Source organism: Labeo rohita, chromosome 10, assembly GCF_022985175.1.
Source record: "Labeo rohita strain BAU-BD-2019 chromosome 10, IGBB_LRoh.1.0, whole genome shotgun sequence".
Lineage (NCBI taxonomy): Eukaryota > Metazoa > Chordata > Actinopteri > Cypriniformes > Cyprinidae > Labeo > Labeo rohita.
Window position 1 is genome coordinate 19,813,470 of NC_066878.1, and position 14,284 is coordinate 19,827,753.

Here is a 14,284-nt window from a genome sequence, read left to right on the forward strand (position 1 = left end):
ATGAACAACGCCAGACACAATGCAAACATTTGTATGCATATTAGGGATGAGCGGATCGATCCTGAAATATCGATACCTTCGATACTGACGTTGAATCGAAAGGATCGATCCTCACATAAAAATATCGATTGTAAAGTGCATTTTTAACCATTCATTTTATTTATTTCACAAGAAGTTTGGTTCATAAAATAAGCCTCTAAGATGAAGATAGACTATTAACGAAATATTGTGTAGGACAGAAACTATTTCTCCTGCTCATCGGAACACACGCAAATGCTGTAAGACAGAAACAATCGATCACAGATAGCGTTCGCTGCTGACACTTCATTCAGCTTTGATAATAATCAGAAATTATGTTTCTTTCTCTTCTTCTCATGGCATTGAAATAATAAAGCATTATTTAAAAAAAAAAAAAATGTTTCTTGAGAAGCAAAGTATATTAGAATGATTTCTGAAGGATCATGTGACACTCAAGACTGGAGTAATGATGTTAAAATAATTCAGCTTTGATCACAGATGCTTTTTAAATTACATTTTTCAAAATATATTACAAAAGAAAATAGTTGTTTTAATTGTTCATTTTCCCAATCCTGCTGTTTTTACTGTTTTTTTTTTTGTTTGTTTGTTTGTTTTTTTTTTTTTTTGTTTTTTGTTTTTTGTTCAAATAAGTGCAGCCTTTGTTAGCATGGTTAAAGACACATTACAAAGTCGTACTGACCTCAAACCTTTGAACAGTATAGTGTATGTGAAATATTTATTTTAATTGGGCTAGTTTGTATAAGTAAATTAATTTAAACTGGTTGTTAAAAGTTAAAAGTAAAAAATTGGTTGTTATATTCTATAATTGCTGTCTGTAAGAAACAATTTGTGCTAAAGTTAGGCCTTTAGGGGTACAACAGCCTGGCAGCTTTTTACACAAAAAAGAAAGAAAAAAAGAACACAGTTTGCAACAGTAACCACAGTATTTGTAGTAAAACTGCAGTAACAACACATTTACCATGGTTAACACTCTCTCTTTTGGCTTGCATCCTTTTACCATGGTTAACACTACAGGAACATTATTTCAACCATAATATTTGTAGCAAAAACCATGGTAATAAAAATTAATAATACTAATAATACTACTACTAATTATTATTATTATTATTATTATACATTTTAGTACTTATGTAACCTTTGTACCTTATCTACCCTTAATGCGTGTGTACTTGTATGGTACTAGCATGCTCCCTGGCTTTTAGGGGTAAAGAAAGGTGCACCTTTGAGGTTACTGCCCAGTAAATTCTAAAATACAACATTTTATTTCTGACAGTGTTATCAAAAAAAAAAAAAAAAAAAAAAAAAAAACGCTTATGAAATGTTTAAAACACATGACTTTCAAATATAATGTTAAGTAAGTATAATTACTGATTTTATTCTTTAAATAATTTAAAAGATCAGTTTAGTTTAGAGGTATCGGTATCGGTATTGATATCGCCAATACTTGGCTTCAAAATATCGGTATCGGATCGAAAATAAAATACGAGGTATCGCCCATCCCTAGCGCGAGCTGCTCTGTGTAGTGACGTCATCGCGCACAAAACGTCCCACTTCATTGGCTGGCTCCAACCAATTAAACGACATTGCTGTGCTTTTACTGATGTATACTGTAAAAACCAGTAAAACTAATGATATTTCATAAAAATATTTTCCAAGCATTTTAAAAAATAGCTGATACATATGCATTAGGGATGGGTGATACCTCGTATTTTATTTTAATAATAATAATTAGTAGTAGTATTATTAGTATTATTAATTTTTATTACCATGGTTTTTGCTACAAATATTATGGTTGAAATAATGTTCCTGTAGTGTTAACCATGGTAAAAGGATGCAAGCCAAAAGAGAGAGTGTTAACCATGGTAAATGTGTTGTTACTGCAGTTTTACTACAAATACTGTGGTTACTGTTGCAAACTGTGTTCTTTTTTTCTTTCTTTTTTTGTGTAAAAAGCTGCCAGGCTGTTGTACCCCTAAAGGCCTAACTTTAGCACAAATTGTTTCTTACAGACAGCAATTATAGAATATAACAACCAATTTTTTACTTTTAACTTTTAACAACCAGTTTAAATTAATTTACTTACACAAACTAGCCTAATTAAAATAAATATTTCACATACACTATACTGTTCAAAAGTTTGAGGTCAGTACGACTTTGTAATGTGTCTTTAACCATGCTAACAAAGGCTGCACTTATTTGAACAAAAAAAAAACAAAAACAAAACAAAAAACAGTAAAAACAGCAAGATTGGGAAAATGAACAATTAAAATGACTATTTTCTTTTGTAATATATTTTGAAAAATGTAATTTAAAAAGCATCTGTGATCAAAGATGAATTATTTTAACATCATTACTCCAGTCTTGAGTGTCACATGATCCTTCAGAAATCATTCTAATATACTTTGCTTCTCAAGAAACATTTTTTTAAAATAATGCTTTATTATTTCAATGCCATGAGAAGAAGAGAAAGAAGCATCATTTCTGATTATTATCAAAGCTGAATGAAGTGTCAGCAGCGAACGCTATCTGTGATCGATTGTTTCTGTCTTACAGCATTTGCGTGTGTTCCGATGAGCAGGAGACAATATTATATTTCGTATTATATTACAATATTTCGTTAATAGTCTATTGTTCATCTTAGAGGCTTATTTTATGAACCAAACTTCTTGTAAAATAAATAAAATGAATGGTTAAAAATGCACTTTACAATCGATATTTTTATGTGAAGATCGATCCTTTCGATTCAACGTCAGTATCGAAAGTATCGATATTTCAGGATCGATCCGCTCATCCCTAATATGCATACAAATGTTTGCATTGTGGCTGGCGTTGTTCATTGGTGAGGCATCGACCAATAAAATGACTTCATTCCCACCCCAGCCCCGCCCCCGACTCTGCTCTCTCAAGTTTGCATTTACAAGTGCACGAGTGAGTTTTGCTACAGGAATATCGCAAAAGGAGTAGCAAAAGTCAAAGCGCTAGGATTTGAGGCTGTACTGCCAGATCTGAGAGGTTGTGAGTGCCGACTTGTGGTTGTACAGCGAAACTGAAGTAAAGCGCAAAGATAAATGTGTAGTACACAATTGTGCCTGTCATTTTGTTTATGTGAATGACACTTTACACACTTGGGTAACGCTTTAGATTACAACCCGCAAAGAACTACGTAAGTAAACTGAATTTACGGTGTATGTTTCTGTAATTATAGTGTACCTATAAAGAACGTACATGTAGGTATAAGGGAACAATATGTTATATTTGGGTAATAAGGGGATAACAAACCAGATATTCAACCTGCAAAGAACTACATAAATATACTGAATTTACGGTGTACGTTTCTGTAATTATAGTGTACCTATAAAGAACGTACATGTAGGTATACGGGAACAATATGTTACGTTTTGGTAACAGAGAGTAACAACCAGATATACAACCTGCAAAGAACTGCGTAAGTAAACTAAAGTTACGGTGAATGTTTCGTATTTATATTGTACCTACGTGTAAGTATAAGGGAACAATATGTTACGTTTGGGTAATAATATACAAATAATTTATAATGGATTAATTTAAAAAAACTTAACAGGTACCTATTCTATTAAATCGTACGTTTGGTGTATCTATACGTAAGCTTTTTAAAATTACTGGGAAAATATACTCTTGTTCCATGTAGTTACAGGGTAAGTGTGCCCTCTGCGGGCTGTAAATTAAAGTGGCGATTGTTCCCCTCTTGTTCAACGAAGTTACAGGGTAGGTTCAATACATATAACAACGCGACGTAAAATGTGGTTCCACAAAATGTACATTTATTTACATTTTTACAGACACTAAATGTACAATACTGACATATTTACATCATCTAAACATTTAACGTTTACTTAATATGAAATTATAACATTTCATTCTGTTCTGTGTGATTTCTGTTGCCAGCTCGTTTCCAAAAATATGTTTACATAATGTTATCATGACTACACGTTAAACCCTTAAAATAAATAATATTTCTGCAATCGTTTAATTATTCATGTAATATTAACTTCGTTTGCCGTGGTGGAACACAAAGGCGTTTTCTCTAACATGCTGTGACTAACAATAGAACCATAAAATACACCGAACACGCATCATAATTACAAATTAAACAATTTTATTTGCGTGCTGTAACCCAGATCTTCAGAATCCATACGATTTGCGAGGACCAGGACCAAATTCAAGGCTTTGTCCGGCGATCTTCATCTCCATCTCTAGCAGCGAGTCCAGCAGCAACAGCCATAAACCCGTGCTAAAGTGCATTTTGCTACAGGAAAATCGGATGTTCATTGGCTCTCGCCTGCATTCGTCACAGACTAGGACATGCCTGTTTCTGGTGAGATGTGTTGGAATGACGCGCGGGCGCCTTCGAGGAGTGGATCAAGACAATAGTCTGGATAATATTTTCAGCGATTAACAATTTAAATTCTGCTCTCATCCTACTGCACCTCAAACCTACTGTATTCCGCCAGAGAGGACTGCGGCTGCAAACGCATCGTTATTTGGATTACTTTTTTGTATGGCTGTTGACATTTTTGCAATAAATAAATGATTGTGATTGCACTTTCCTGTTTTTTATATTTTTATTACTGTTCAGTCATAGTTAACGTTAGGTTTAGAGGTAGAAGTGGGATTAGCGACTATAAAAAATATTTTTAGATATATTTTCAGATTGTGTGTTTATGTATTGTACCTACCCTGTAACTTCGTTGAACAAGGGCGGAACAATCGCCACTTTAATTTACAGCCCGCAGATGGCACACTTACCCTGTAACTACATGGAACAAGAGTATTTTTTCCCAGTAATTTTAAAAAGCTTACGTATAGATACACCAAACTTACGATTTAATAGAACAGGTACCTGTTAAGTTTTTAAGTAATTCCATTATAAATTATTTGTATATCTGTTTGCTACCCCGTTATTACCCAAACGTAACATATTGCTCCCTTATACTTACACGTAGGTACAATGTAATTACGAAACATACACTGTAACTTTAGTTTACTTGCGCAGTTCTTTGCAGGTTGCATATCTGGTTGTTACATCCGAATTACCAAAACGTAACATAGCCAATTGTTCTCTTATACCTACACATACGTACTAATAGGTACACTATAATTACAGAAACGTACACCGTAAATTCAGTATACTTATGTAGTTCTTTGCAGGTTGAATATCTGGTTTTATTATCCCCTTATTACCCAAATATAACATATTGTTCCCTTATACCTACATGTACGTTCTTTATAGGTACACTATAATTACAGAAACATACACCGTAAATTCAGTTTACTTACGTAGTTCTTTGCGGGTTGTAATCTAAAGCGTTACCCACATTTGTAACTATTAATCTGCAACTTCGAATTCAAAACACAGGTGTTCTGAGTATTGTCTGTGTGTGCAAATCGATAGATGCAGCTTTTCACATCAGAGCTGTGAGTATAAATTTCAACTTACAAATACAAATATTAATTTTACAAGTTCTCACATTCAAATTAGCAAGCTCTCGAGTTTTGCTACTGTTTTTACCTTCATACTATACCTCCTTCCAAAGAGCAGATGTGGTAGTTCACTTTTGAAATTCTAACTATAAGTAACTATATGTCTCATTAGAGAGTCATTTAGGGGTACTTTTCATGCCAGCCCAAAAATCAGGAAATCAGTATTCTTTTTTGATAAACAGGTGGTTAAATAATATACCCTAGTGAAAAAAAAGTATACTTTATTGTATTTGTAATATATTTCCTGTTTCAATAGTACATTGCAAATATACTAACCAAAAGTTGTACTAACTTTAAATATATTATAAGTGTATTACCACCATGCTTTTACCTATTTTCACAATACAACTTTTAACACACTTTAAAATAATTGTAATTTAGTATATTTTCTAAAAAAATATATTTTCTAAAAATATACTTGAAATGTAGTTTTGTTTGTTTTTAAAAGTGTATTTATTTGCACTTTATGTAAATATATTTTAGTATTATTTTTAACTGTGTGCTGAAATGTAACAATGCATTGAAAGTATACTTTTAAAGTACATTATTAAAGAACTTGTTAGTATGCTTTAAGTAAAATTTTGGAGTAATTTTTAAGTGTACTTCATGCTTACAACAGAAAGTAATAAAACATGATAAATGCATTTAAAGCCCATTTAAAACATTATTAAATGAAGTGTATGCATACATACAAAATGCTACTCTTGTAATTGTGATTTAAGTATTTTAATAAATTGATACAATGTCACAGAGGGGTCCATGCACATCAATGCATTTATAATTTTATACCAACAGCACACCATACGAACACTAGAAAAAGTGTTCTAGACTGTAAAACCAAATAGTATTCCTTGCTATAAAAATACTAGTAAGTTTACTCTATTTTAACCAAAATGTTGAGTTTACTAATTTTTTTTTCATTGCTGAAATATTACAACAGATAGTTCCCATAACTAATGAAATTTAAGTAAAATTACTCAAAATGTCCAAGACATGCTGTTACGCATGCGCACTGGGCGACAATTGCAGTGTTGCCAACTTAGCGCCTTTGTCGTTATATTTAGCGAGTATTCAGACCCCTCTAGCGACACATTTTCAAAAAAGCGACTAGCGACAAATCTAACGACTTTTACTGGTGTTATTGGAGACTTTTAGAGACTTTTTGACGTGAAACCGCACATTGTTCTTACTCTTCTCAACGAGCAGCGGGTGCTGCCGTTTGACCCATCCCCCGTGGCAAAGCACTCACAGGCGGCCCAGTTCTCGTGCACCAGCCCCTCCCAGCTGCAGTCAGAGCGCGGAGATGTTCACCCCTCCGTGTCCTGACTGCAAATGAATCGCGCATCATGTGCGTGAAGCCGCCGCTGGCTGATCCCGCCCTGTCTTGCATTCAGCAAGGGATTTAAAATGTAAAATGTACTTTGTCTAAAATAATTAAATCACTTAACAAAAATAAAAAGCTGCATTTAGTTTGACTCACACAGCCTCAGTCACTTACTCGTCTGGTCCACTTACTTATCTCGTCGTGTTTGTGCCTTTCTGTGACATAAGTTAAACTAGCTAGCCAGTTCATCATGTCTAAACTGTACACACAAAAATATAGAAAGGAGTGGGAATCAAACCCTGAATTCAAAGGTTGGTTAAAGCCGTTTATTGGAGACAATACACGGGCATACTGTTTGTATTGTAAGGCTGATTTCTATGCCAAACTTAGTGATGTAAAAAAACACAAGGCAACTCAAAAACACACTCAAAAGGCAAAGCCTTATGATAGTTCCACCCAAAAAAGCCTGCCATTTATGATTCAAAAAATTGACTCTGCTAAAAAGGCTGAGGCCACCATGGCATTAGCTATCGCTGAACACTGTTCCATGCTAGCATGTGACCACATTGGAGAAGCATGTAGAGCTGCTTTCTCAGACTCCACTGCAGCTACCCATTTCAAAATGCACAGGACAAAGTGCACAGAGATGATTAATGGTGTTCTAGCACCATACTTCCTCAAAAAGTTGGTTGCAGATGTGGGTGATCAGGATTAAAGATTAAAAAAAAAAAAACAAAACAAAGTTTCAGCCTCCTCCTCGATGAGTCCACAGATATAAGTGTTTCTAAATACTTGGGGGTTGTGATAAGGTACTTTAGTGACACCAAGCAGACAGTTGTCTCAACATTTCTGGGGCTTGTTGAATTGGAGGGAGGAGATGCCAGATCTATAGCCTGTGCTGTTGTGGGTTTCCTCGTGAAGTGTGGTCTAAAAAAAGAGAAACTCCTGGGGATAGGGACTGACAATGCCTCTGTCATGACAGGGGTTAACAATGGGGTCCATAAAGTCCTGAAGGAAGAGTATGGCCTTAAAGATCTTGTTCTTATTCGCTGTGTATGCCACTCTCTGCAGCTTGCTGTAAGTCATGCTTCCAATGACACCATCCCCCGTAGCGTGGAATACCTGGTACGAGAGACTTATAACTGGTTTTCAGTATCTCCAAAGCGCAGGGAGGCCTACAAGGCCATATATGAGACCATCAACTGTGGGGAAAAACCTTTACAAATAACAAAGGTCTGTGCCACACGTTGGCTCTCCATTGAACCTGCGGTTTCACGCATTTTGGACCAGTGGGAGGAGCTTAGGCTGCATTTCTCAGTCACCAAGTCCAGTGAACACTGCTACATGGCTGAGGTGTTGTATTCCATGTATAGCGACCCTCAAAACATTTTGTATCTGACATTTTTGAAGTCAGTGCTAGGTGAGGTACAGTTGGCCATCAAGGCTTTTGAGGGTGAACAAGTAGATCCTCTTAAGCTACTTGAAAGCTTGGTTAGCCTGATAAAGTCTGTGAGTAGCAGGGTGCTGAATCCACTGGCAAAAATGGATGTTCTTAAAGGGCCAATAGATGGAGACATCAGTCCCAAACCGTACCTTGGTTACCTTTTTGAATCAAAGGCAGCTGAGCTCCATCTTGTGCCGGAGCATGAAATCAATGTCCGAAAGCGGTGTGTAGCCTTCACCATCTCTCTCACTAATGAGTTGAGGGTGAGACTGCCGGACAACATCGAAGCATTGCAGTACATGTCAGTTTTTAATGTGGAGGAAACTTTAAAGCACAATAAGAGCCCTGGAGAAATAGGAAAAATAGCCAAGCTCCTCGGCTACTCCCCTGCAGACATAGACAAAATTGTCCAGCAATGGCGTGCCATCCACCTTAGCAAATGGAATGAGACAAAAAACACAATGAGTTTCTGGAGTGAGATTATGAAGTTCAGAGATGCAGCTGATATCAACCCATTTCAAGAACTTGCCATGGCTGCTGTGTCTGTGTTGTCCTTACCACACTCGAATGCTGAAGTCGAGAGAGTTTTCAGCCAGATGAGTGTGGTAAAAAGCAAGCTCAGAAATCGGATGTCCTTGCAGACCCTTAACTCCATCCTGTACATCCGATATGGACTGAAGCTGTCTGGTGAGGCTTGCTATGAGCATCAGCTCCCAGATAATGTTTTGCAGCTTTTTGGCACATCAGCTGCTTACTCATTCAAGTCAGCTCCCTCAGTTGCTGAACCTGCCATAGAGAGCCTTGTCCAAAATGACGACGAGCCACTCTTTCTGTGAGCCAGCACAGCCTGTCTGTATGTGGAGGGGGTATGAAAAAATACAATTAACCTGAATTAGGGCCAGACTAGTTACCATTTTCTCAGATTTTCTCTACTATATCCCATTTTCTTTCTATTATCTCTTTTGTTAATCTAGATTGTATAATTTTTTTATATATATATATACTATAGTTAAAAATGGTAATGTTTTACTGTGACTTCTTGTAGGTTCCTAAGTGGACCATAAGGTTAAACCCCAAACTTAAGAAAAAGAAGAAGAAAAAAAAGATTGTATACAAAGAAAATGTTATGGTTAAAAATGTTAATATTTTACTGTGAGTTGTAGGTTTCTTAGTGGACCATAGGGTTAAAAACCAAACTTAAAAAGAAAAAAAAAAAGGTTAAAAATGTTAATGTTTTATAGGCTCCTAAGTGGGCCAGGTAAAAAAGAAAAAAAAAAAAAAAACAAACAATTAACTCCGCCAGAGTGTCTCTTTTGGGTCACTATTGCCGGTCCCAAGCCCGGATAAAGGAGGAGGGTTGTGAATCGTAAATAAAAACAAAAAAATAAAAATAAAAAAAAAGAATCCACATTAGAAGTTCATTTGTGGTTCTAAACATATTCAGGGTGGTTTTTACTCACCTTTTGTCTCTCCAGCGATGTTACTCCGCTCTCTACAGCGTCCATCACAATTACATGCATATGGTCGTTTATGCAAATTAGTCGATGACGTCATTTAGCGCCTTCTAGCTACTTTTAGGACAGCCAATAGCTACTTTCCTTACTGAGGAGTTGGCAACACTGGACAATTGCCCCTTCCCCCTACGTCGCAGAAGCACAACGGCTGAAGACTCAACGTGTGTTTGCAGAGGATCTATTTCGGTAAAATCAAGGTAAAAGCTTTTAATTTAAGTCTCATTTTTTTGCTTGCTAGTCCTTATGATGGTTAGATTTTATGCACTTTGTTGCATGTTGTTTTGTGGAACATCTTAGCCCATTCAAAGAACTCAAACACGGTTGACCCTGCACATTATTTGAAGCGATTTCTGTTCAAACCACTTAACTTAATGTCCACTTCATATCTGTAAAATTAGCTGCCTGGTTGTCTATTAATTAGTTGTTTCATGTGACGTTTTGCAGAATTCAAAATTCAGTGAGAAGTAAACAAAACACTTCAAACGAGGAGATCGTTTTTAATTTCGTAAACGCTTAGCATATGCTGTAGGATATTTTATTCTGGACGCGGTACATTCGAATGAGGAGCTCAGAGACACCGCCGCATTCACGCTAGAGAGCGCGCAATCCGGTCAGTGTACAAACGGATGGAAAAGAACGCTACATCTTCAGACGGGTTCTTTTAAAATAACTATTTTTAACTTGACACGGCGATTTTGAAAGCAACTATGAGTGCTAAACTGTAGTCAAGCCGTAGCATTATTTGTTAGAAATACCTGGTAGCGACGAAAATAGTATGCGTGCTTAGTATGATAATTACGGTAATGTGAAGGCAGTAACAAACAACACGCATTCTGAGATTGTCAACGAGTCTTTAGCAGACCCATCAGCCCCACCTCCTCAAGCAGAGTATATATAACATTGAAACTTATTTAAATGTAAGTTAACGATCTTAGTTTTAAAATACCAGATGTTTCCATTTACATTACATAAGAAAAAAAATACTCTATACATTTGGTTTTGTTTGTTCATTGTTCACTGATTTTTGATTGATGGATAACACTTTTTTATTATTTTAGAATACCAGTTGATGACTGCTGTGCAGTGGAAATGTAAGTTCAGATGTTTTAGTTTATGTTTGTTACAAGTGCTATGTTTGTGACATAACAGACATTCTTTACATTTGTGTTTTATACTTTGCAGAGAGGATCTACTTAGATAAATATAAGATGAATGCATTAAATGAGACTTAAAAGCATTTATTTCATTTTCTTCCACAGATCGATCATCTTGATAAAACCTCAGTATATCATCAGGAGCAACAGGTATTAATTTTGTGCTCCTTGATATGTTTTTTCCCTCCAAAAATGGACAGTCTGTGACTTAAATTTTATCTATCACCAAAGGCCACATTTTCAGCTAAAAATCTTCTTTGCTGTTCTGCTGAAGAAAAATACTCATGAACATCTTGGGTGGCGTAAGGGTGAGTAAATTAATAGCTAATTTTTATTTTTGGGTGAACCTGTTTTTTTTTTTTAATTTCCAAAATTTTCAAAACCCTATTCCTTTTCAAAAAGTGTGTTTATGGATTGTGTCCTTCAAAATGTTAATAGCCACTTAATGTTTGTTCTTAGATCTTTGCAGGATTCAGTCGCATATCTCGGATCTGAGTTCTGCGCAGCACTGGACACAGACTCTGCACTTTTGACATTTTCTAGAAAAAAAGGATTTTAAATTTCACATCAAGTTAATTAAAAGGTATTTCTTTATCATGTTGACTGTAGTTGTCATCTTTAAATCATGATTTGCTTATGATTGTTATCCTTAGCCTGTCTCTATTTTTTCATAGTCATCTGATGTTTCCACTGCAGTACTTCAGGGCCTTTCAGTCATCCTGGAGGATGACCCACAGGAATTTTACAGGATGTGTTTCGTAAGTATTACTGGATTTTCTGCTCTCATCATTTTGTTTTATTCAATATGAATATAGTTCTGGTTATGAAAAATTGTCAAAGGTTCTGTGTATTTTTTTTTTTTTTTTTTTTAGTTTTGCAGTAGATGCTATATTTGTCTTTTGTGAAACAGTTTATTACTGAAATTGGTGTAAATGCTTTAAATTCGTGAAATTGTGTTGAGTGATCACAACATCATTACACACTTTGAAATAAACTTCTTGAAATAAAGAGCCTAGTTCACCCAAAAATGGAAATTAGCCCATGATTTACTCACTCTCAAGGCATCCTAGGTGTATATTAGGGCTGCACGATAAATCACATGTGATTGTCATGTGCATCTCGACAGTGAAGATGGTTCTGTGATTAGTAGTAAATCTCTATCACATGCATTCAGATGGAGCGGAATTTAATACACAGAGCCTTAGTTCACTGACAAGCTACGCAATATCGCGTTCATAATCGAATGCGATTCACCTGCGCGTATGAACGCGATATTGCGTAGCTTGTCAGTGAACTAAGGCTCTGTGTAATCACATAACCATCTTTACTGACAAGATGGGCATGACAATCGCATGCAATTTATCGTACAGCCCTATTGTATATGACTTTCTTCTTTCAGACCAATACAATCAGAGTTATATTAAAAAAATATCCTGGCTCTTCCAAGCTTTATAATGTCAGTGGGTGGCTGTTTCTGTTCAACAGTTTAATGAAGTGCAGTAAAATGCGTCCATCCATAATAAAACGTGCCTCACACGGCTCCGAGAGGTGAATACAGGCCTTCTGTAGTGAATATATGTTTTTGTACGAAAAATGTCCATATTTACAACTATACACTTTTCTCTCACTTCCGCTAACTGCCATAGGCAGAAGCCATCCCGGGCAGCTGATGTAGGATGTACGTGTGCGTATGCGCCGGTGATTAGTGACAAACATGGAAGCACAGGACAGAGTGAAATGAAACACCAGTAACGAATTAGAAGTACAAAACAAAGATCCATAAAGAAGAATGTCGGAGGATTTCAATATAAACCAAGAGCAGACTGGTTTTCTTTTGCTAAAGTAAGGAAACTTTGCTTCCTTATATATTCCTTCCGCATATTTACACCAGCGCATGCACACAAACGTCCTACAACATCCACCTGGAAAGGCTTGCACGTATGACAGTTAGTGGAAGTGAGAGAAAAGTGTTTAAAACTTTTTAAATGTGTATATTTTTCTTACAAAAATGCATCAGTCCACTACAGAAGACCTTTATTCATGTGTGAGGCACATTTTATTATGGATGGATGCGCTTTCTTGCACTCCTTTTGAACTGTTGAACAGAAACACCTGCCCATTGCCATGGAAAGCGTGGAAGAGCCAGGACATTTTTTAAATGTTACTCTGATTGGATTGGTCTAAAAGAATGAAGTCATACACACCTAGGATGCCTTGAGGGCGAGTGAATCATGGGCTAATTTTAATCTTTGGTTTGGGTGAACAAACCCTTTAAGATAAAATCATGTAAATGATGGGTGTGATCCATCACTCCATAACAAGAGAGAAAATGCTCTTAGCATGTTGTAAAAAAAAAAAAAAAAAAGTTCTGTGAATTCACATCTATAATGTTGAAAACAATGTACAAAACATTTAGTCCATGGAACTTGTGTGTTATATTCCAAGACTTCCAAGACAAGGCATGCAGTAATAGTTGACACAAATGATAATTTACACTTTTGCTCTGATTTAAATCATGTATTGTGAAATGTCACTGTCACACTATAAATCTCGTCATCTCTCTTTGGTGATCATAATTTAAAGCTTAATTACATTTCCTTGTACTTGATGTTTGCACAGATCATTGTAAACTCACTCTGGTCATCAATATGAATCAGTTTGCTTATAAATTAAAAGCATTAAAAGTTCCTTGTCAATATATGCTTTTAGAACATTTCCAGTATTGAAATGAAGAAATTTACACTCTACCTATTTTATTTCTCTACTTAGGATGTGGATGCAGACTTCAGTCAAGCAGTTGTAGACCTGCTCACAGTTCTACCAGAGGACATGCCCTCATTGTGGATGCAATAAAGGCAATCATGGAGGGAAGAATTGTCATGAATGGGTTTTAAAGGCCTGTATTTTATTTTTGCTGTTCTGTTTGCATGCCATTCTGAAAATGCTCTATTGTTTAACAGTGTTCCAGTGGGTCCAGATAATGTTATGACAACAAAGTGCTGTTTAGTTAAGAAGTCTGTAAAGAGTATTATAAGAAAACAGATGTTTTAAAAGCTTATTTTCATTATTGTGATATTCTTAAAGTTTTTTACAAAAATAAACTGTTGAGAATTTCAAACTTGTATTAAGTTCATTTCATGCTGGTTGAACGAATAAAAATATGTTCAGTTTACTTAAAGAAAATGTGGAAACCGATTGCACGAAATGTTTTAAGTTCCCATAGCTTAAAATGGCAGATTAAATCCATGTTGAGAATAACAGCATTTAAGATGTTTGCACAACACAAAAT

At 35.6% G+C, this 14,284-nt stretch overlaps 1 protein-coding gene and 1 long non-coding RNA gene across 4 annotated transcripts in view; one reads left to right on the forward strand and one right to left on the reverse strand.

Annotated features, from left to right (window-relative positions):
- The window catches only part of LOC127171652 (fish-egg lectin), a 214,884-nt gene that overhangs the window by 83,138 nt on the left and 117,462 nt on the right, over positions 1–14,284 (reverse strand). The gene's annotated exons all lie outside the window — the stretch shown is intronic.
- Positions 9,965–14,024, forward strand: LOC127171656 (uncharacterized). Of its 2 annotated transcripts, XR_007828544.1 has the most exons (7): positions 9,965–10,038; positions 10,900–10,932; positions 11,101–11,145; positions 11,227–11,303; positions 11,455–11,578; positions 11,670–11,753; positions 13,765–14,024. It is a non-coding gene; the product is annotated as an uncharacterized LOC127171656 (long non-coding RNA). The 2 variants fall into 2 exon arrangements; XR_007828545.1 differs by lacking the exon at positions 10,900–10,932 and having other exon boundaries at positions 9,972–10,038.